The 25,026-nt window shown below is 45.8% G+C and overlaps 1 protein-coding gene across 2 annotated transcripts in view; it reads left to right on the top strand.

The window, feature by feature from the left end:
* Nucleotides 1–25,026, top strand: part of LOC126483843 (multiple C2 and transmembrane domain-containing protein) — a 1,023,771-nt gene that overhangs the window by 772,969 nt on the left and 225,776 nt on the right. The window lies entirely within an intron of this gene.

Below are 25,026 nucleotides of genomic sequence, written 5' to 3'. Positions count from 1 at the left end.
CTGATTTAGGTTTTCCGTGGTTTCCCTAAATCGCTGCAGGTAAATCCCGGGATGGTTCCTTTGAAAGGGCACGGCCGACTTCCTTTCCCATCCTTCCCTAATCCGATGAGACCGATGACCTCGCTGTTTGGTCTCTTCCCCCAAAACAACCCAACAATCCAACCCACACCAGAGCACAACATTCAGCCATAGCAAACACTGAACTGAGTGCAGGAATTCGAGAGGTATCTACTGATGCTCCCCAGGTATTACTGCAGACTTCCTGGATAAGGTTTTTTCTTGTGTCTGTTTTCGGAGCAGTGATTCTTCAGATGATTCTGGTAGGCAAGCATTGTGTCTTTCACAAGGACCATAAGTTTATAGTCTGCCGATATGTTGTTTCTACGTCTTTATGATTACCCTGCAGTTCACAATTAAGTGTCTGGCAGAGGTTTATCGAACCACCTTCATGCTACTTCTATGCCGTTGCACCCTCGAATAGCGCGAGGAAAAAGGGAACACACAAATATTTCTGCGCGAGCTCTGAATTCTGTTTAAGTGGAAACTGCTGGACTCTCTTTTAGAATGACTGGATATGAGCTGCCACATGGTGAAATATTTATGTAGATCTCTTGGAAACAGTGCACACTGGACCAAATTTACGTCTAAATGACTCTTCTCAGAGCCACAAGACAAGGAATATTGGACCATAAATAAACCTCCAGAGAGGCAAATTCCTTGCCATTAAAGCCTGCATTGTGTGATCGCTTCAGGAAGGTAATAATTTAGGTCACTAAGTACATACTTCCCAGCAGAAGTTTAAATTTTTACATAAATGGCTAAATGCAGTACGCGTCTATTTGATGGGGGAGAGAAGCGGGGACATATGGTTATGAGAGGCGACGTGATCCGTTGGCTTGGTAATGGGTTGAAGTGGAGGTAAGCATGTAGGAGGGGAGGGGCTGATCACTTTATGCCCTTGCCCCTGTGCTTTACGCCCCTCCTGCTATATACACCGATAGCAAAAATGCCGCAGAAAAAAGATCGCTCATATCAGTATCTCCCATCTGTATACGTTAACTCGGTGCACGGCACGTGGGACAGAAATTAGCCTGAGCAAAGTAACACACCCGTTGGATGTTCGAAGTATGGCAAAAGATCGCCTGGACTGATGAGTTCCGGCACGCACCTAAGGCAGAGAGATCGAAAGTCAGAAGGGACAACATATTCCACTTGCCAGTAGGGTACCGTTAAGGTAGGTGGTAGTGGGTCGCCAAAGCTTACGTGAGTTGAATGGTACTCGTAACTTGTCTGGCGTCGTCTCTGACCGAGGAAGAATACAGGAAACACAGCGCGTTCATGTACATCTGTTTGTTGCCTTATGGTACACTATATGATCAAAAGTATGCAGACACCCATATGCAGTGAGGAATTGACTACTAGATTAAACGAGAGTCAGATCCGTCGGAGTAAAGGGAGGCGGGGAGTACAGTGTTGTCAGTAGAGAAACAATAACATTAGAACACGTCAGCCAGTAGAGCTCAGTTACTTCGAACGTGGAATAGTCATTGGATATCACCTGAGTAACATATCCAACAGGGACATTTCATCCCTTCTAAAGCTGCCGCAGAAGCCTACTGGCGATGTGACAGTAAAGTGGAAATGCGAAACCCCGCTAAACCAGTACTGGGAGATCTTATGTACCGACAGATAGGGATCGTCGAACAGAGCGGAGGGCGGTTGTAAATAAATCACGTAAATCAACGGAAGAAATCACTCATAACTTCCGCAGTTATACCAGCAGTCCAGCTAACTGTTATCACAAAGCTGTGCGTAGAGAGTTACAAAAAATGTTGTACAATGATTGAAGAGCTCCTTATAAGCCACACATTTCTGCAGTTAGTATTGGGCGACGTTTCAGTTGGTGCAAAGAGCGACGCCCCTGGACAATGGATGACAGAAAACGAGCAATTTGGAGTGATAAATCACGCTTTACCCTGTGGACAATCCGAAGGAAGGGTTTGGGTTTGGCGTGTGGCTGGAGCACGTCACCAGCTACGATGTGTAGTGCCTATACTAAAGTGTGGAGCTGGTGGTATGGAGATAGTTTTCGTGGTTAGGGTGTGGTGCCCGTATGGCACTTAAGAAAATGCTGAATGCGGAAGGATATGAGCACATTTCACAGCATTGTGTACAGCGTACAACAGAAGAACTTTTCAGAGACGAAGACTGCATCAGCGTGAGATGCATCCTGTCATAAAGTAGCATCCGCGAGGCAACGGTCTGTGAGCATTAACTGAAATGGACTGGCGACCTGAACCAAGTGGAACACTGTACGGGTGAGCGCTCCAGACCGCAACGTCTACCAGCAATACCTTGCGTGGTTTCGAATAATAAGGACGAACTGGCTGCCACTCCTCGACAGTCAGACCGCTCATTCAAAGTGTCCCCCAGGAGAGCTCAAGCAGTCATAAAGGCAAAGTGTGGACACTCTCGATATTAATTTCTCCTAATACGTGCGCGGATTACTTCTGATAAGATGGTATATATGGCAAGTAACACACAGAATGCAGCAGTACTATGCACTCGCTATTGCTTCTGAATTGTGTCCCAACGGTTTGAAGAACACTTGTACTTCCCTCATCCCCCAAACTCAGCTCATCTCGTAGTGTTCATTCGAGCACCATCGAGTGAAGCGTCGATGCCTAAAACACAGCTCTCTGTCTTAAATCAGGACGGCCCCCAACGCCTTTGGTGTCTCGTTGGTAGCTACCCGGGCAACTAACGCCGTCATCATGCCGAAAAGAGTGCCACATTGTACTGTTACAGGTAGATATCTCTAATTCCATTGCTCTCGTATAAGTAGTGCATGCGTCTGTTTGTTTTCACATTTCCTACCTAGGTCTGTATAGCGTAATTTCAGGGAACAAGCAAATGTGATCGGCCCTGCGACATTACGGTTGAAGCAACCCATCCATGGCTGTGTTCGTGATTCCGCCGTGGTAACAGTTTGACAGCGAACGAGCGAGCCCAGTAGTAGTGGGAGCGTGTCTCGTCCATAGTTTGTTTGGGCAGCGGGTTCTCAGGCTTCCGTGTCGCCAACCAAAGCTAACCCGCAGGCCACTGTGTGCTCCGGTTGGCGTTCCCGCGGTAGGATATTTGATGGTGTAAGAACTCGATTCTCTTTGTAGTTTCGATGTAATGTTTCTGGCGAACAAAACTCCTCTATATAAAAACCAACGTGAATTCCTGAAATAGTTAGTTTGCGAAAGACGTCTTTCTCTATTCGTGCTTAAGTCAAGACTGGCACAGAAAAAGGAAACCGGGTTGTTGCAGTGTGTCTTGACTTCCAGAACGCATTCGATAACGTTCCGCACTGTCATTTAGTGAAAAAACGGCTTTGCGAGTAACTGTCAGATCTGTGACTCGGCGCAATACATCATTCTTATCAGTATGATATGGGCAGATATAATGGAAAATGCTGGAGGTTTCTCAGGAGAGTGTTACAGGATCACTCTTTTTCTTCTTCTTCTTCTTCTTCTACTACTACTACTATTACTACTACTATTACCACCACCACCATTACTTCTTGTTCTTCTTGTACCTCTTCCTCTTCCTTCTACAGTGTCTGCATTGTTCTGTGGGCTGAGGCAATGTTAGTGCTGTTTGCTGATCAGATGCCCTTTATAACCTCACCACTCCCCTGGGGACGGAATCAGTGTGCCCCACCTATATAAGCCTAGAACAGATATTTATGTTCAAGTGTTAGAACGTTTCCTAAATGTTTGCGAAGCGTGTATCTGAGGCGGGGCATGTGTACTAACATGGTATTGACCTAGCTGGGTGTGGAAAACCACGTGAACAGCACATCCAGGCTGGCTGCCTCACTAGTCCCCGTCGTTAACCTGCGAGGCGGATTCGATCCTGGAAAGCTCGTCTCCCCACGTCCCGGAAACAGTGTTTCAACGTGCGCAGATTTCCGGGCGGATCGTTGTACGGTCATTATTGTTTAGAATAAACATCTACGAGTAACTGATATAGTGGATAACGACAGAAGGTCTAAGGCTAGTCCGCAGCTCGTGGTCGTGCGGTAGCGTTCTCGCTTCCCGCGCCCGGGTTCCCGGGTTCGATTCCCGGCGGGGTCAGGGATTTTCTCTGCCTCGTGGTGACTGGGTGTTGTGTGATGTCCTTAGGTTAGTTAGGTTTAAGTAGTTCCAAGTTCTAGGGGACTAATGACCATAGCTGTTAAGTCCCATAGTGCTCAGAGCCATTTGAACCATTTTTTTCTAAGGCTATTTGCATGCGGTGTTGTTGTCTATAGCAAAGGTACAACGTTAGAAGACCCTAGTGAAATGTAGGATGATCTGTAGAGTATCGATAACTGCTACAGGGACTGGCCAGTTCACCCTCAGCGTAATACGACTAAAAATGTAACACACTGCGCCTGGGCAGGCTGAGAGATCCGTAACTGTTCGATTACGCTATTAATAAAGGATCTCTGGAAGGAGTAACTACCCCAAGTATAATGTACATATGCAGACTGAAGCGACGAATGAAAATTTGTACCAGGGCTGGGATTCGAGCCTGAGTCTCCTACTCACTAGGCAGATGCGCGAACCTCTACGCTACCCTGGCACAGCTGCTTTCCACAGCTGCATGGACTCCCCCCTAAGTCCAAATTCCCATTCACTCCTCAGCCCACTTAGTATTCCCCCTAAACTCGAACAGCGTCGAACGTTTCGCTCGATGCTCAGGCGCTATTCTAATGCAGCTAGAGCGCCTCTGCAATGCTATTCGAGTTTACAGGGAATACCAAGTGACCTGAGCCGTGAAAGGGAATTTCGATTGAGGAGAGAGGCGTCTACAGTAGCCACACAATCGTGCAAAGCCACTGTGGCATGCTGGCGTTGTGTTTAGCACACCTGTCTATTGAACAGGAGACCCAGCCTCGAACCACGGTCTTGATACAAATTTTCATTCGTCGCTTCAGTCTACATATATACATCACAGATGTTTGAGACCCGAAAAACTCTCTGGGATCATATAATTTCATTTAAGCTGAAATACCTAGGAGTAACCATCCAGAGAAACCTAAAGCGGAATGACCACATGGTGCTAATTATAGAAGTTGAGAGTCATTGGAAGAATGTGAAATACAATACATCCACAGAAGAAATGTCTTACAAAACACTTGTTCACCCTGGTCTTGACTATTGTGCGTCAGCCGACGATCCTTACTGAGAATAATTGACAGATGACATGAGAATCTGCTGAGGAAGATAGTACATTTACTCATGGGATAGTTTAGTAAGCGGAAGAGTGGGCTCAGAAAACGTGAGTGTCAGACCCTACAAAACAGGCGCTGTGTTCCACGGACAAGTTTACTGTTGAAATACCGAAGTCGTGTGTTTGGAGAAGAGTCATGGACATATTATTGTCTCCCACATTGCCTATCCCGAAACGATTTTCACGAGAAAGTCGGATCAATTAGAGCTCTTAAGGAAGTTCCTCTTCCCATGCATCATTCACGAATGAAACAGAGAAGGGATAAAAAGTTCGTGGCGTCTGAAGTACCCTCCGCACACACACCGTTAGCTGACTCGCGGAGTATAGCTACTGTAGATGTAAATATAGATACACGCTGATTGCGTAACAACTGTTACAGGTAAATTGCTCACTGAAGTGTTGTGTTAAAGAACATGGAAAGTTGAGTATTCTGTGATGTAAAGCAGTTTTGCACCTATACTTTTACGCAAGGTAATGGATGAATGGAAAAGTCATAAAATTATCAAAAACTGTGAAAATTAGTAACGTCTGAACACAATGAGCTGCAACAACCTTCAGCGTATCATTTTACAGATCTCATTACGGAGATGTGAGTATGTCCTCACTTTGCGCCAGAGCGTAATTATGTACATGTAATTAACATTTTAGCTGAAAAAGCTAATTAGCCATATTTAATTACGCAGGACAGAAACGTATACGAGAGGACTTCAAAATATAAATTACATGTGTCGTCCTATGCTAAGGCCGTTACCCAACAAGAGTGGCGCATTTTCAGAAGAGAATACATGTTTCGGGTTTCCTACAGACACAGTTGTATTCTGTACGGATAACAGGTGCATATCTCAGTGTGGAAGTGAAACGGCGCGGCAACTGAAAAGGTAGTCCATAAATGAAGAACTCGGGACAATACGATTCTTGTGTGTAACACGTCTAAACTGCACGTAGATTCGCCGTGATATTCTAGTGGTACATGCACGAAGTGCAGTTTTGTGTCCTGCCGTTGGGATTCTGCCAACAATTTGACCAAGGCGGAGCAGACATGAGTGACGCTGATCGGGAAGGAAGGCCATCATCTGCGACCACAGACGAGAATGTCCAGGCGACCGAGGAGCTACACTACCGGCCATTAAAATTGCTACACCAAGGAGATGACGTGCTACAGACGCGAAATTTAACCGACAGGAAGAAGATGCTGTGATATGTAAATGATTAGCATTCCAGAGCATTCACACAAGGCTGATGCCGGTGGCGACCCCTACAACGTGCTGACATCAATAGTTGGCCGGCGGTGCCTTGTGAAACGTTGTTGTGATGCCTCGTGTAAGGAGGAGAAATGCGTAGCATCACGCTTCCGACTTTGATACAGGTCGGATTGTAGCCTATCGCGATTGCGGTTTATCGTATAGCAACATTGCTGCTCGCGTTGGCCGAGATCCAATGACCGTTAGCAGAATATGGAATCGATGGGTTCAGGAGGGTAATATGCAACGCCGTGCTGGATCCCAACGTCCTCGTATCACTAGCAGTCGAGATGACAGGTATCTCATTCGCATGGCTGTAACGGATCGTGCAGCCACGTCTCGATCCCTGAGTCAACAGATGGGGACGTTTGCAAGACGACAACCATCTGGACGAACAGTTACGACGACGTTTGCAGCAGCCTAGACTATCAGCTCGGAAACCATGGCTGCGGTTACCCTTGACGCTGCATCACAGACAAGAGCGCCTGTGATGGTGTACTCAACGACGAACCTGGGTGCACGAATGGTAAAACGTCATTTTTTCGGATGAGTCCAGACGCTGTTTACAGCATCATGATGGTTGCATCCGTGTTTGGCGACTTCGCGGTGAACGCACATTGGAAGCGTCATCGCCATACTGGCGTATCACGCGGCGTGACGGTATGGGGTGCCATTGGTTACAGGTCTCGGTCACCTCTTGTTCGCATTGACGGCACTTTGAACAGTGGACGTAACATTTCAGATGTGTTACGACTAGTGGCGCTACTCTTCATTCGATCCCTGCGAAACCCTACATTTCAGCAGGATAATATACGACCGCATGTTGCAGGTCCTGTACGGGCCTTTCTGGATACAGAAAATGTTCGACTGCTGCCCTGGCCAGCACGTTTTCCAGATCTCTCACCAACTGAAAACGTCTGGTCAATGGTGGCCGAGCAACTGGCTTTTCACAGTACGCCAGTCACTACTCTTGATGAACTGTGGTATCGCGCTGAAGCTGCATGGGCAGCTGTACCTGTACACGCCATCCAAGCTCTGTTTGACTCAATGCCCAGGCGTATCAAGGCCGTCATTACGGCCAGAGTTGGTTGCTCGGGGTACTGACTTCTCAGGATCTATTCACCCAAATTGCGTGAAAATGTAATCACACGTCAGTTCTAGTATAATATATTTGTCCAATGAATACTCGTTTATCATCTGCATTCCTTCTTGGTGTAGCAATTTTAATGGCCAGTGGTGTAGTTTGCAGCAGTTGCAGATTTCCTGGCGTTGACAACATTCACACATAGGTTACCAAATGGCTCCATCACAAGGAGCGGGATTCCGTCGTCGAGGAATTGAACGTTTCGTAGAACGTCCCGACTGTTGTTCTCAGAGAGTTGGCGACTACACTGAAAATTAGTGCGGTGTATGTGTCACAGTCATGTCTAGCAAAATATTCAATAAAATTTGCTTTGTATCATAGTGGGTAACTTAATTTTTAAAGCCCCCCTCTAAAAGCAAAGTCGCATCTAAGACCTATAAGAATGTAATACTCTAATGAGTACGTATATTTATTGTTCCAAGAGTTTTTTACGCTAATTATGAATTTTAATAACTAAGAGAAGGAAAAAAAGCACCCATTCTGATACCCGTGCGCGTTAAAGCACTTTTTCCAGGAGGGGGAGTGCGTCGGCTCCGAATCGAATCCGTCCCGTGGATTAACGTCCAGTGTCTGTGTCCCGGCGAGCCTGGATGTGGTTTTTAGGTGGTTTCTCACATCCCACAAGGTGAATACTGAGTTGGTACCCAAAGTCCCGCCTCAGTTACACGATTCACAAACATTTAGAAAAATTTCGCTCACTTACCCATGAAGAACGTCACACGCACACAGTGTGGTCACACATTGCGTTCTGAGGGGGTAACAGGATGGTGACAGGAAGGGCATGCGGCCACCCCTTAAACTAACCATTAATAGCTACAGCGAAACTGCGCCATTGCGGGACAAAGCCACAAGAAAGAGAAGAAGAGTAGAAAAAAGCCCGTGATTCAAATCTGTTTTATGCTACATGAATTTCAACTGCATCAATGAAGTAAGAGTGGTTGCAAATTTGTTCGTAAATGAAATTTTAAGTTATTCCTGATAAGGGTGTAGTCGCTTTAAATTTTAAGTCATGCGTAAACTAGGTGACGAAAAGTTATATCGCTGGTGTCAACAGAATTTGAGCTCTTAAAGAAGTTCCTCTTCAGATGCATCGTCCAGGAATGTAACAGAGAAGGGATGAAAAGTTAGTGGTGTCAAGAGTATCCCCCTCACACACGCCATAAGATTACTCGCGGAGTATAGCTGCTGTTGATTTAGATACAGATATACGCTGATTGCGCAACAACTGTTACAGGTAAATTGCTAGCTGAAGTGTTGTGTTAAAGAACATGGAGAGTTGAGTATTCTGTGATGTCAAGCAGTTTTGCACCTATTTTTGGTGTGGGTTTTGGTCAGATTTAATACGTGACTTCATTAACTGTGTTATTGACTCAGTGACATCTTTTGCAGAAGTTAATTTAGTTTTATAACTACACTGAGGCGGCAAAAGTCACAGGATACCTCTTAATATCATGTCGAGCCTTCTTTTGTCCGGTATAGTGCAGCAACTCTGCGTGGCATGCACTCAACAAATCGTTGTAAGTCCCCTGCAGAAACATTCAGCCATACTGCCTCTATAGCCGTCCACAAACGCCAATAGGTTGCCGGTATAGGATTTTGTGCACGAACTGGCGTGAAGATTTTGTACCATAAGTGTTCAAAGGAATTCATGCTGGGCGATCTGGGTCGCCAAATCATTCGCCCGAATCGTCCACAATGTTCTTCAAACCAATTACGAACAACTGGGGCCCAATAACAAGGCGCATTGTCATCCATAACAATTCCAACGTTGTTTGGGAACATGAAGGCTATAAATGGCTGCAAATAGTGTTCAAGTAGCCGAACATAACTGTTTGCGGTCAATGATCGGTTCAGTTGGATCAGAGGAGCTAGTCCATTCCATGTCATTACAGCCCTCACCATTATGGAGCCGTCACCAGCTTGCACAGTGTCTTGCTGACAACTTACTTCCATGTGTGCGGGAGGCATGCGCCACACTCGAATCCTACCATCAGCTCTTACCAACTGAAACTGGGACTCATCTGACCAGGCCAAGGTTTTCCAGTCGTCTAGGGCCCAACAGGTATGCTCATGAGCCCAGGAGAAGCGCTACAGGCGATGTCGTGCTGTTAGCACGTCCTGTGCTGCCAAAGCACATTAACGCCAGATGTCCCCGCACTGCCCTAACGGATACATTTTACATTGATTTCTGCTGTTATTTCATGCAGTTTTGCTTGTCTCTTAGCAGTGACAACTCTACTCAAATACCGCTCCTCGCGGTCTTTAACTGGAGACCGTCGGCCACTGCGTTGTCTGTGATGAGAGGTAATGCCTGCAAGTTGGTGTCCTCGGCACTCTTTTGACACTGTGTATCTCGGAATATTGAGTTATCTAGCGATTTCTGAAACTGAATGTCCCATGCGTCTTAGCTCCAACCACCATTCCGCTTTCAAAGTCTGGTAATTCCCGTCGTGCGGCCATAATCACGTCGGCAACTTTTTCACATGAATCACCTGAGTACAAACGACAGCTCCGCCAGTGCCCTGTCCTATACCTTGTGTACGCGATACTACTGCCATCTGTACATGAGCATATCATATTATTGTCGGGTTTCCAGCAGGGTCAAACTGTCATCTGAGCACAATATTTCAGCGGTCCACCTGGCCGCAATCATCAGGTGAAAAAAGCTACGCTGCTCTCGCCGATAACTGATTCCACTCGCAAATGACTGCACCTTTATATGCATCGGAAGTACAACAGTGCATGCACTAGATACAGTGCGCACGCGCTCAATCATTCCTGCTGCCCCCTGGCGCAAAAAGAGTTGCAGCGCCTCCGGTGGTGAATACTGTTAACAACTTCCTGACAGATTAAAACTGTATACCGGACCGACACTCGAACTCGGGATCTTTGCCTTTCGCTGGCAAGTGCTCTACCATATGAGCTACCCAAGCATGACTCACGACCCGTCCTCATAGCTTCAATTCTGCCAGTACCTCGTCTCCTACCTTCCAAACTTCACAGAAACTCTTCTGCGAACCTTGAAGAATTAGCACTTGTGGAAGAAAGGATATTGCGGAGACATGGCTTAGCCACAGCCTGGGGGATGTTTCCAGAGTGAGATTTTCACTCTACAGCGGAGTGAGCGTTGATATGAAACTTCTTGACAGATTAAAACTGTGTGCCGGACCGAGACTCGAACTCGGGACCTTTGCCTTTCGCGGGAGTGCTCTACCATCTGAGTATTCACCACTGGAGGCGCTGCAACTCTTTTTGCGCCAGGGGGAGCAGGAATGATTGAGCGCATGCACACTGTCTAGCGCATGAGCAGTTGTACTTCCGATGCATATAAAGGTGCAGTCATTTGTGAGTGGAATCAGTTATCGGCGAGAGAAGCGTACCTTTTTTCACCTGATGATTGCGGCCTGGTGGACCGCTGAAATATTGGGCTCAGATGACAGTTTGACCCTGCTGGAAACCCGACAAGATTTTGATATACTAATACGCCGGAAAAGTCTACATTGTACATGAGCATATTGCCATTCCATGTCTTTTGTCACCTCAGTGTGCATTGTACAGGCCTAAAGAAACTACACATGCGACTGTTCGGAGACACCGATCCCTAGATACAGCCGGAAACATTACATATACTCTGCTATCGTTGTTTCATCGTACAATATGACATATTAATTGTGCAGGCGTGTATTGTCACACTCAGACCACGATTAACATTTTCTTGTTTTGATTTATAATTTATAGCAATGAGCAGAAAAAGTTTTTTTGCATATTTTAGTGATTTGCTGGAGTGGTTAGTTATCAATGACTGGAAATTATTCGTTGCATACTTTCTGGTAGGGTTCGTTATAACGGCAGCATAAGAGACAATGAAATGACGAACAGACTGAGTGGCACATCATGCGCCTAGCGAGTCTCTGTCAGTATATCGTTACATGGTAGCCGACAACGCGTGATTCACACGCTCGCCTCTGCGACCTTTGAGGTCTGTTTCGCGGTTTTACTCACGCCGAAAGCTCCGGCGAAGCGAGCACCAAGGTCACTGCAAGCGCCCGACGTTGCCTCAGTTCGGAACAACAAGTCTGGCGTGTACCATTGCTGCCTTTGTTCTCTTACCGGTGACTCGAGGGGGGTTCAGACAGAAGTTTTTACTGCCTTCACTGCAGCGTCAATGTGACTGCAAGCGGAGTAACTGAATTTCCGCAGTTCGAGTAACTACTGAGCAAAAAGAGGAGAGGTTTTTTCTTTACGAATCTCCCACATCATCTATGTCCTTCCTTCTCACAGCAGTAGCTATCTTAGCCTGAGGGAGACACTGTTTTTTGACAGATTGTAAATACGGCACGCTACTGTTGAACTAAGGAACATCTGAGATGTCAGAACAAGCGCAGCTGGCTGCGCTTTTTGACTCAGTCCTAATTCACGTGCTGCTATTGTAGCGTACTTTGTAGGATCTTCAATGTTTGCGGCAGATAACTCACGCCAGTTTGATTTTGTTCAAAATACAATTGCTGAGACGAAGTAAATTAAATTTAAAAGAAAAATAATTAGGAATACCTTTCGCGACGGCCAAAGTACGCTTGAAGTAGAGCTCGACCTTCGCGGATCTTTGCGGTGCTGGAGTAACGGCAGAGAGCCAAACAGCAAGCCTCAGCGAGTCATTAATTTTCCGGAATCCGATCAATGTTTGATTATCCGCTCACTCTGCTGGAACCACCTGAGGTAAATTAGGCTGAAACGAGATCCCCCCCTCCCCGGCATCGAGCTAATTAACTTGCCAAGCCGCAATCAGACTGTTTGTCGCTTGATCTAGTACCAGTTACTCTCCGCCAATTTCTTCTTTACTCCATTTAATCAATGCCAAGCAACTACGTCAGTCTCAGCTACACGCTCTCTGCTGTGACTAACCATAAGAAGCTGAAGCGGCAATAAAAAGAAATTAAAGTAGGTATAAAGCTTTGTAGACATGTCACTACGCTGCACACGGGGAACCTGTGGAGATGCGACACTACAGAAAAGCTGTCACGTGATAATACACTTGTAACTGCTCCTTCTATTGAAAATGTTCGTTGATGAAGTTCGTGCTCCGGCCTGTTAGCGGTAAAATGTCTGTATACTGTCTGATGAGGAACGTTACAAAAGTAGTCTGTCCTGCTGCACTATACTCACGCCGAGTGCGTATTAATTATACCGGCCAGCTCAAATAACCATACGCTCCCCGACGTGTACGAGCACAGCTGCATGTAGATGCATACAAACTGCTATTATTGCACTAATCATGGTTACAGTCTATATACAACAACAGTTTCTCCACTAAAGTTTTCCATTTAAGACAAATCCTATCTTGACTTTACGTAATGATATACTCAAAGTTGCTGATCTACATATTTTAAGCTCAATGATTTCTAGCAGATCGCAAATCTCCAAAAGTGTAAAAACATTCTCGTATCGCCTACGTAAACAGCAAGCGCTAGAAGCACATTACAATGTATAGCTTCATCTTCTGTATTCCGCGGTGTCTTCAAAGAGTACTCACAAGAAGTATTCTTTGAGGTCACTTCTTCTACTCTTTCATCTACAAGAACGCTACTTTGCGATCTACTTTTACTTTAATTTGATACAAAAGGGATTCTATTTTACTTTCTTTTGCAAAAATACTAAGTTACTTAATACTGGACTTCTTTTCTATTTCTTTTTACATTGTTTCTCTTCAGTATACTTGATACTATTCAAGTCTTGCTATCACAGTGAGACTTTGTTTTCTTTTTTTATGAAACTTGGATCTTGGGTTTGGGGCTTGTATTGGGTTTTGGGTACTATTTTTATATTTTCATCTTTGCGTCCAAAGGAAGCGGCGTTAAACGCTAAACTGTTGCACGTATGAAACACAAGCGTAATCGTCAACTTCTGTTTACTGAGACACAATCATCTTTCATAGCACAATCGTAAATGGTTTTGGTCTACAAAGGCCAGCTTGAGACGCTACCTAGGAAAAAGAAAAAAAGCCTCTTATTAATATCTCAAAACCTATAAAAAAGTTTTGCCGTTCTACTTGTGAGTTGCGTAAAGTACTATTCGTATCTGTTGATCATGGACGGCATTTGTTGAACGAAGCCTTCATTACAATCGTTCCCAAACCAAACTTGCTAAAAAAATTCTGTGAATTATATACGTATAACCAAGCATACTTTCTCTAACCTTTGCGTCAGATGAATGCGTTCTTTGTATGACAAATGTTTTAGAGTAAAAACCTTAAAATAGGTAAGAGTTACAATAAAAGCTCTATTCATTACATATTGAGGGCTTATTTCAGTAGTGGTGCAAATGCAAATCCATTTTTGTTCATCTTGAGATACAGAGTCCTAAAGTTAAATAAGCGCTGAAAAATCTGCAGTTGAGATACCAGAAATATTCAAGCATATGGCTTCTTGCTAGAGATGAACCTTTCTTTCTGTTTGTTTGGATCATTAAGTTCAGAAGCATTATAGGCAGAAATTGTACCACTATTGAAATAACCCCTTCATGTAAATATAGATTGAAAATCGCTAAGGTAGTAAAATCATACGTAAAACAGAGTAAGATCTTTACGTATAATAAAAGGGAAACAGGAGCGATCCCGCTACGATACATGTTTCTGACAGCTGATGCTGCTGTACTTCGGGCTGCACCTCACAACATATCGTTCACCAAATGCTGCCCATGACAAGTTACTTTGAACCATACACATACTTCATTTGTACTTTACTAATTCGCAACTAGACTGGAAAAGCTTTTACGGCTTTTAAAATCTAACTACAGGCTTTTCTCTTTTATCCGACCGTAGTACCTGAAGATGACATTAGTAAGGCGAAACCAAATATGATGTAGAATGTGATTGTGTCTGAAATAAATAGCTCACATTACATCAGTCAGTCTTCTCTGTGATGGAATGTCGTTTCTTCCACTAACATATTTGTTGGCCACTCAGGCAGAGCAATTCATTGTGGGACATAAAAGGCTAAAAGGATAGAGTGGATCCTAATGTTTCGAGTTATAGAATGTGTAGATGGGAAGCGCCGTTCAGCACTTGTTAACTAGATGCACATCAGAAATAAATGTCTTCAGCTACCAACTATAATCACAGAATTTCCGTGGCCGAACGGTTCTAGGCGTTTCAGTCTGGAACTGCGCAACCGCTACGGTCGCAGGTTCGAATCCTGCCTCGAGCATGGATGTGTGCGATGTCCTTAAGTTAGTTAGGTTTAAGTAGTTCTAAGTTCTAGGGGACTGATGGCCTCAGATGTTAAGTCCCATAGTGCTCAGAGCCATTTGAACCATTTTGAACAGAATTTCCTCATAGACTAGGAAAAAAAAATTATACACAGTTGCTTAGTTTCATTTCTCTAGTAAGTATTAATAACATTTGAGGAAGAGAGATTGTAATCGCTCGTAAAATTTCACAAGAATGATTGTGAGGTACGGTAGCTCATTTTAAATAAAACCGTTCTCATACAATAATTACCAAATGCTGTATGATCCATTGCATGAGTCTACCATTTTAACGCAGAACTATAAATTAGGCCACTTGCTTTTTTTTTACTTGCAATATATATATATATATATATATATATATATATATATATATATCTTTGATTAGTGATAGTGAGTGTTTGTATCGTGGCAGCGAATGCAGCTTTCACAAAATAAAATTAATTGCATGTATTTGTATTTGTCTTCCTCAAAATGGTTCAAATGGCTCTGAGCACTATGGGACTTAATATCTGAGGTCATCAGTCCCCTAGAACATATAACTACTTAAACCTAACTAACCTAAGGACACCACACACATCCATGTCCGAGGCAGGATTCGGACCTGCGACCGTAGCGGTCACGCGGTTCCACACTGAAGCGCCTAGAACCGCACGGCCACACCGGCCGGCTTATCTTCCTCCTTGCAAAATTTGAACCGATTCCCACAAGTCTGAAACACAGAAGTGACGCACTTCAAAAACCTCCCAGAAAAATGTGGTTTTTGCACATAAAAACCAAACGTAACAATTTTTTTTTCAAACGGTTAAAACTTACCTTGGACCAAGGTCCGATTTACCGGTGGCCCAAATTTAACCATCAGACTTGTTCTAGTCCAGAGTTATTTAAGGGTGACTGTTTTTGCGCGTAAAATCCGAACGAGGTTGACTCTTTTTGCACATAAAAGCAGAACGGTGTACATGCAAATGGTAACATTAGCTAAGTATTAAACTGAGCGCAATTAAAATGTTTTGCAAAAGAAATAAATCAGTTCGTACAATTTGCCTGGGCGCCAGCTCCGATACGTCGCTCAAACTTTGCTAGACACATAGCTCCAATAAGAGAGATGTACGAATGCCATACAGGCTAAACCAAAAACTTTTTACCCCGTGTTCCTAGCTCAGATAGGAACCGAGCATCCATTTCCCCCACCCCCGCCCACCCCCACCCCCCATGAACCTCCACCACCAAAGCACGATTCTGCACACGACTTTTCACGTGCTTTAACGATCCTCACTGTATACGCATTTTGCACTTGCTCGCCCCTGACACCCTCCGCCGTTTGGCTTCCCAAGCGCCTGCTGCTAATTGTGATCCATCCTGTGTAGATATCTTACAGTTGTGGCTCCTCTCCCGCCCCTCTGACTTTGGCGTCCAGAGCGGCGGCGGCTGCCCTGGGTGGCAAACAAAATGCAAGTTTCCGGTGGGCCAAACAACGCAGATAATGGAAAGCGGCTGACTGAAAGCGTTTATAATGGAACGAGATGCATGATTTTACCTCTTTCTCAAACAATGCAAGCCGACGAGGCAATGACGCTCAATAACGCGTTTCACTCGCAGTGCGTCGATGGAGTTGCTAAGGCCGTAAGATCAAAATGGTTCAAAATGGCTCTGAGCACTATGGGACTTAACATCTGAGGTCATCAGTCCCTTAGAACTACTTAAACCTAACTAACCTAAGGACATCACACACATCGATGCCCGAGGCAGGATTCGAACCTGCGACCGGAGCGGTCGCGCGGTTCCAGGCTGAAGCGCCTAGAACCGCACGGCCACACCGGCCGGCTTTATTTGTGGCGTAAGTGGTTCCGTGATGTTACAGTGGTGTATTTCGTGCCGTGGCAACGGCCTGATCCCCCAGGTTACCGTGAAAATGAGCCAACATATGTATTTCAACAGTCTCGGCGAGCACTTATTGCTCTTTCTTCTATCTTTTCGTGATAAGGACTCCGTCGACACTCTAGTCTACCTAGTCAACAATAGCCGCGTTCATAGGTCTAAATACATGCTTTTCCGCTTTGTCAAACAGTCAGGCAGGCTATCACACCTCTCTGGGCCGCTAAATCAACTGGTCTTAAACCCCTATATAATGTCTAAGACTATTTGGATTAGCGAGTAAAACGTAGCAGTCAATATCCCCGCAGTTGGGTATCTCTACTGGATCAAATCATCAATGAGTGGCTTCAGCTGGATATAAAATACTTGCAGAAGCTTGTACTCCCGTCCTCGCCAAATTCAGGCCATATGAATGCTAGAGGTGGTATTACACAGTACTGATGTGATGTCTCCTGTGGGTGACCTAATTTTTTGCCTATTAACTTACGACGAAGTGGCGACAGTAGAAAGTGATGCTCTATCGAATGTCTACCGTAGAAAAAGAACACCATAATGCACAACACGACATATGTTGGTAAGAAGCATGCACTCGTCAGAAAAAAATCGGCTACTTCACAGGGTGTCCCAATAGAAACGATCCATTTCCATGATACACGTATTTGATATACATATTATAGGTACATTACTGTGACCATCGCCAACGTGCAGAAACCACACGCATACGGCAGGTGGCAACACTAGCAGCGGAGGGGATGAAACGCGTGTGGGGAGAGCACAGACAACAGTGGAATCGTTGTCGTAATGCGGGAGCGAAGCAATGTATCTGACATCCAAAATGGCATGATTATAAGCTTTCGTGCTAAGGTTGGAAGCATTTCTGAAGTGGATAAGTGTGTAAACTGTTCGCATGCCAAGTGGTTAAAGTACACCGCGCATGGCAAAACGGCGATATCCAAAATCGGCACAGAGGCAACTGTGGTGCACCACTGGCCATAGATGATAGAACAACGGCTGCGGAGACGTAGGTGGGCGAACAGACGTACAACTGGTGAGCAGCTGACCACTCAGATGAACGAAGGCGGCTACCAATAGTGTCTACTTCACGACTGCGAAGCGAACGTTGCTGTGTATCGGCCTCCATAGCAGGCGCCTGGTTCATTTGCGATGAAGGCTGGAATTTGCACGCCGATACCACAACTGGGCATCCACTGAGCGGTAACAGGTAGCCTTTCCAGATTAATCACGTTTTATGCTCCATCGGACAGATGGCAATTGACGTGTATAGCGTGAAATGTCTGAAAGCAAACACCCCGCAATAATTGTCGGAGTTTTATGATCTGATGAACGTTTTCATGGCATTTGGTGTGTGATGTCTTCATTCTGGAAGGCACAATGGATCAACACAAATATATATCTACTCTTGGAACTATGTACACACCCCTACATTCAGTTTTTTTTCCTTAGCATTATGTCATCTACCAGCAGGACAATGCAGAGTGTCACACAGCTCGCAGTGTATTGCATGGCTTGAAAAGCACCAGGACGAGTTTACCGTACCCTGTGGACAAGGAACTACCTGGAGTTAAACCCAATCGATCATCTGTGGGACTACCTCGATTGGACTCTTCACTCCATAGCTCCTCAACCAAGAAGCCTATGCCAGCTGGTCACGACACTGGAGACGGTATGTGTTCACATCCCAGTGAGTACCCTCCTGCACGATCGCGCTGCAGAATGTGGTTATTCAGGTTCAAATGACTCTGAGCACTATGGGACTTAACTTCTGAGCTCATCAGTGCCCTAGAACTTAGAACCACTTAAACCCAACTAACCTAAGGACATGACACACATCCATGCCCGAGGCAGGATTCGAACCTGCGACCGTAGCGGTCACGCGGTTCCAGACTGAAGCGCCTAGAACCGCACGGCCACCCCGGCCGGCCGGTTATTCAGGATTATGACAGGTGGTCACATTAATATGACTGCGCCATGTAGGAAATATATATCTATACAACAAGGACACAAACGAGGCATTAGAAACCATTAAAGTTCTATGTGGACTCCTTGCATGTCAACACAAAGACACCTCCTTTCCCTCATCGTCCGGAATATGTTCTGTAGTTGATTAGGTGTGATGCTGTTAACCACTTCCACCATCCATTATTGCAGCTCACACGGTGGTCTGATTTTTAACCCTGCACTCTAGAGACTTAATGTTGTTGTTGTTGTTGTTGTTGTTGTGGTCTTCAGTCCTGAGACTGGTTTGATGCAGTTCTCCATGCTACTCTATCCTGTGCAAGCTTCTTCATCTCCCAGTACTTACTGCAACCTACATCCTTCTGAATCTGCTTAATGTATTCATATCTTGGTCTCCCACTACGTTTTTTACCCTCCACGATGCCCTCCAATGCTAAATTGGTAATTCCTTGATGCCTCAGAACATGTCCTACCAACCGATCCCTTCTTATAGTCAAATTGTGCCACAAATTTCTCTTCTGCCAAAAAATTCTATTCAATACATCGTCATTAGTTATGTGGTCTACCCATCTAATCTTCGGCATTCTTCTGTAGCACAACATTTCGAAAGCTTCTATTCTCTTCTTTTCCAAACTATTTATCGTCCATGTTTCACTTCCATACATGGCTACACTCCATACAAATACTTTCAGAAACGACTTCCTGACACTTAAATCTATACTCGATGTTAACTAATTTCTCTTCTTCAGAAACGATTTTCTTGCCATTGTCAGTCTACATTTTATATCCTCTCTACTTCGACCATCATCAGTTATTTTGCTAGACTCAATGAAACCTCACACAAAGAAGTTAAGTGGGTAAGGTCAGGTGACCTCAGAGCCTACAAATGTGATGAACCTCTACTGATGCACAGTCCAGGGTACGTGTGGCTGAGGGAATCTCGAACAGTAAAAGAAAAATTCGGAGGAGGCCTGTCCTGCCTTTACACAACGGTATCCAGCATTCCATCAGACTCCAGTTGCGGTTGCAGGAAAATCTCAAGTATGTTACCGTTTGCTCTGCAGAAAAGAGTGGCCCATAAATCTTAGTCTTGGTCATACTTAGCCATACATTCAGTTTCGGTGTTGTTCTCTCCCATTCTCGCACCTCATGAGAATTGTTGTCGGCCAATATCCAGCAGCAGTGATGCTTCACGAAGCCACATGTGTGAAATGTAACCTCGTCTGAGAAGGAGAGGTTATCTAAGAGGGTTTCGTTTTCTAGGGTCTCTAAAAAGATGATGATGATTGGTTTGTGGGGCGCTCAACTGCGCGGTTATCAGTGCCTGTACAAATTCCTAACCTTTACTCAGCCCAATCTCGCCACTTTCATAAATGATGATGAAACGATGAGGACAACACATACACCCAGTCGTCAAGAGGCAGGTGAAAATGCCTGACCCTGCCGGGAATCGAACCCGGGTCCCTGTGCTCGGGAAGCGAGAACGCGACCGCGAGACCACGAGCTGCGGATTGGTCTCTAAAAAGGCCAATACGATCTTCCTCCTCCAGGTTATGCATTACCCTGATGATTTACGACGTCTTCTTCAGCGTAAAACGAAGAGTGCGTCAGGCTGTGGATCGTGGAATGTTCGACTCATGGCTCAGCCAATGAACAGAAGTGCATGGCCTTCTTTCGACGCCCCCTCTATGCTCTGAACTGCTTCGTCAGATGTTTGTCGTGTACGACTTCGTAGCTATAGTAAGGAAAGGTGGACTACACAGTGGTACAGCAACTGACGCCATAGAAAAGCAGGACAGGAACAGAAATGATTAGCGAAGAATTTAACATAGTAAACAGAAGATTTACTTCACTTGTATTTCAAGTGTACGAAGTCTCATTGCAAATAATGCAGCAAGAATTAGAGTCCAGTTCGTACATTAGCAACAAGGATGAGGCTCTCTGAAAGAAGAACGAACAATGGTATCCGAGCCGCGACTAGGCGGCGTCTGCATCGCGTCACGTAACGAAGAGGCTCTAAGTGACAGTAGGCTGGGTCGCTGCCGCCGGCCATCCTATATTGCGAAGGCAGGCAGCGCTCGTGGTACAGAGCCATTGGAGGCATGGCTTAGTAGGCATACTTCATTGGATCAACTCTCGATCACACACGACCACTATCGGCGTCCAGTAGAAACTTGCAATTCTGCTGCCAACTTCGACGCCCGAGGGGTGATATCGATACGTGATACAACAATGGAGATGGCCGTCCAAGATATTCCTCATTAAGCACGCTTGTCTGAATTTGATGACAAGAAGCCTGATATTGGTCCTTGTCGGTGGCTCTTTTCCGTCTCTTCGACGGCACAGCTAATTCGCGCCCTAGAATGTTTTACCAACAAGCTTCTGAAAACAATAGCTATTCTTTCTTCTACAGAGAGTACCTAGAAGACTTTTGAAAGAAGAACATGAAAATGAATCGTTACTTTTGGAACGTCTTGTATTGAGATAGAGCACGCAGTGTATCTTCGCGGAGGGTTTATGATCCGCCCCTAGACAACGATGGGCAGCAACGAGCAACGACGCCTTCTTGGGGAGCGTAGTGCTCGTGGTACAGCCATTGGAGGCATGGCTCAGCCGCCATACATCATTGGATCAACGATGGATCCCACACGACCGCTAACGGCGTCCAATGGAAACTTGCAATTCTGTTGCCAACTTCGACGCCCGAGGGATGATATCGATAAGTGATACAACAATTTAGATGGTCGTCCAAGATACTCCTCATTAAGCACGCTTCCTCTTCGTCTGAATTTGATGACGAGAAGCGTGATATTGGTCCTAGTTGGTGCCTCTTTCCCGTCTCTTCGGCAGCACAGTTTACGCACTTCCTCGAATGTTTTACCAACAAGTTTCAGAAAACAATCGCTCTTCTTTCTTCTACAGAGAGTACGTAGAAGACCTGTGAAAGAAGAACGTGAAAATGAATCGTTACTTTTGGAACGTCCTGTATTGAGATGAAGCGCGCAGTGTATATTCGCGGAGGGTATTACACTACTGGCCATTAAAATTGCTACACCAAGAAGAAATGCAGCTGATAAACAGGTATTCATTGGACAAATATATTATACTAGATCTGACATGCGATTACATTTTCACGCAAATTGGGTGCATAGATCCTGAGAAATCATTACCCAGAACAACCACCTCTGGCCCTAGTAACGGCCTCGATACGCCTGGGCATTGAGTCAAACAGAGCTTGGATGGCGTGTACAAGTACAGCTGCCCATGCAGCTTCAACAAGATACCAAAGTTCATCAAGAGTATGACTGGCGTATTATGACGAGCCAGTTGCTAGGCCACCATTGACCAGACGTTTGCAATTGGTGAGAGATCTCGAGAATGTGCTGGCCAGGGCAGTCGAACATTTTCTGTATCCAGAAAGGCCCATACCGGACCTGCAACATGCGGTCGAGCATTATCCTGCTGAAATGTAGGTTTTCGCAGGGATCGAATGAAGGGTAGAGCCACAGGACGTACCACATCTGAAATCGTGATGACTGGGTGTTGTGTGATGCCCTTAGGTTAGTTAGGTTTAAGTAGTTCTAAGTTCTAGGGGACTGATGACCGTAGATGTTAAGTCCCATAGTGCTCAGAGCCACTTGAACCATTTTGAACATCTGAAATGTAACGTCCACTGTTCAAAGTGCCGTCAATGTGAACAAGACGTGATCGACACCTGTAACCAATGGCACCCCATACCATCACGCCGGGTGATACGCCAGTATGGCGATGACGAATAATAAACGCTTCCAATGTGCGTTCACCACAATGTCGCCAAACACGGATGCGAACATCATGATGCTGTAAACAGAACCTGGATTCATCCGAAAAATGACGTTTTGAAATTCGTGCACCCCGGTTCGTCATTAAGTACACCATCACAGGCGCTCCTGTCTGTGATGCAGTGTAAAGGGTAACCGCAGTCATGGTCTCCGAGCTGATAGTCCATGCTGCTGCAAACGTCGTCGAACTGTTCGTGCAGATGGTTGTCGTCTTGCAAACGTCCCCATCTGTCGACTCAGCGATCGATACGTGGCTGCACGATCCGTTACAGCCATGCGAATAAAATGCCTGCCATCACGACTGCTAGTGATACGAGGCCGTTGGGATCCAGCACGGCGTTCCGTATTACCCTCCTCAACCCACCGATTCCATATTCTGCTAACAGTCATTGGATCTCGACCAACGCGAGCAGCAATGTCGCGATACGATAAACCGCAATCGCGATAGGCTACAATCCGACCTTTATCAAAGTCGGAAACGTGATGGTACGCATTTTTCCTCCTTACTCGAGGCATCACAACAACGTTTCACCAGGCGACACCGGTCAAATGCTGTTTCTGTATGAAGAAATCGGTTCAAATGTTTAAATGTGTGTGAATTCTAATAGGACTTTACTGCTAAGGTCATCAGTCCCTAAGCTTACACACTACTTAACCTAAATTATCCTAACGACAAACACACACACACACTCATGCTCGAGGGAGGACTCGAACCTCCGCCGGGACCAGCCGCACAGCCATGACTGCAGCGGCTAGACCGCTCGGCTAATCCCGCGCGGCTGAGAAATCGGTTGAAAACTTTCCTCATGTCAGCACGTTGTAGCTGTCGCCACCGGCGCCAATCTTGTGTGAATGCTCTGAAAAGCTAATCATTTGCACATCACAGCATCTTCTTCCTATCGGTTAAATTTCCCGTCTGTAGCACGTCTTCTTCGTGGTGTAGCGATTTTAATGGCCAGTAGTGTGTGATCCGCCCCTTGACAACAATGGGCGCCTTCGGAGAGTTTCGACGCTGAACTGATATGGAGTTGTGGAGCTTAGCTAGCTGATACAGCACAGTATTTTGCGGTTCTCGGAGATTCTTGCACAGGTATGGAGGGCGACGCGCACTGCAAGTGCAGGAAGCGCAGCTACAGCGACCGCAGGTGGGCGCAGCTATCGACGTGCGGACGGCACCCGCCGCTGCCCCCCGGGTGCCTCGCATACGAGCAGTGCGTGGCGTGGCGTAGCGCGACAAACTGTTCCACCGGCCTCTGGCTTCGCACGACCCGCCCTGCCGGTAACTAGGTCACGTCAGGGTAAGCGGCAGGCGACCCGGAAAACATTATCCTCTGCGACAGCCGTAGCTAACTCGTGTCCACGAAGTAAGGCAAGCGGACGTTGGCTGGGTTTATTCAGTGTCTTTAGCGATGGCGATTGAGGCGGAAATTCAGCCACAACTATTGACATGTATTTTGTCCCCGTCTACAGGTAACGCCCGTAATTCACATGTAAACTGTCCAGCCAGTTCCAAAAGCATTTACCTGTAGCTTTTTGCGTCAGGTCGCACGCAAAGTGAAAATAAGGTGTTCCTTGCTGTCTCGCATTTCTGCCTACCCTGCTCTTCAGTAATAAGGAGTTGCGAGCACCTGGCTCGCACATGGTGGAAGAGTTGAAAGTTCATACTGATTTTTATGGAGCTTCATTGCAAATGGATTCGAATTCTGCACTGGTTACATAAATATGAAAAACGAAACGCATACACTGTCTGATCAAAAGTATCCGGACACCTAATTAGCGGACTGAGTAAGGTGGCGCAGTAGTTGGCAAACTGGACTTGCATTCGGGAGGACGACGGTTCAAACTCCCGTCCGGCCATCCTGATTTAGGTTTTCCGTAATTTCCCTAAATCGCTTCAGACAAATGCCGGAATGGTTCCTTTGAAAGGGCACGGCCGACTTCCTTCCCCATCCTTCCCTATTCGGATGGGACCGATGACCGCGCTGTTTGGTCTCCTCTCCCAAATCAACCAACCAGCGCCAAATTAGCGGGCATTAATGTGGTGTGTGTCCATCCTTCGCTTTTATGATGGTTTGAGCTCTGCTGGGGACGCTTTTAATGACCATGGGGAAATGACAACGCATTCTTCCTCAAGAGCCGAAACTAGAAAGCTACTGATATTGTACACTGTGCCGGCCGCGGTGGTCTCGCGGTTCTAGGCACTCAGTCCGGAACCGCGTGACTGCTACGGTCGCAGGTTCGAATCCTGCCTCGGGCATGGATGTGTGTGATGTCCTTAGGTTAGTTAGGTTTAAGTAGTTCTAAGTTCTAGGGGACTGATGACCACAGATGTTAAGTCCCATAGTTCTCAGAGCCATTTGAACCATTTTATTGTACACTGTGGTCTGGAGCGAAGTCTATGTTCTCTAGATCCTATCGAACTCCTTTCCTTTCCTTGGTGCTGGGAGGGCGGGAACGGGAC

This window comes from Schistocerca serialis, chromosome 6, assembly GCF_023864345.2.
Source record: "Schistocerca serialis cubense isolate TAMUIC-IGC-003099 chromosome 6, iqSchSeri2.2, whole genome shotgun sequence".
NCBI lineage: Eukaryota > Metazoa > Arthropoda > Insecta > Orthoptera > Acrididae > Schistocerca > Schistocerca serialis.
This window is presented reverse-complemented; position numbering and strand designations above follow the sequence as displayed.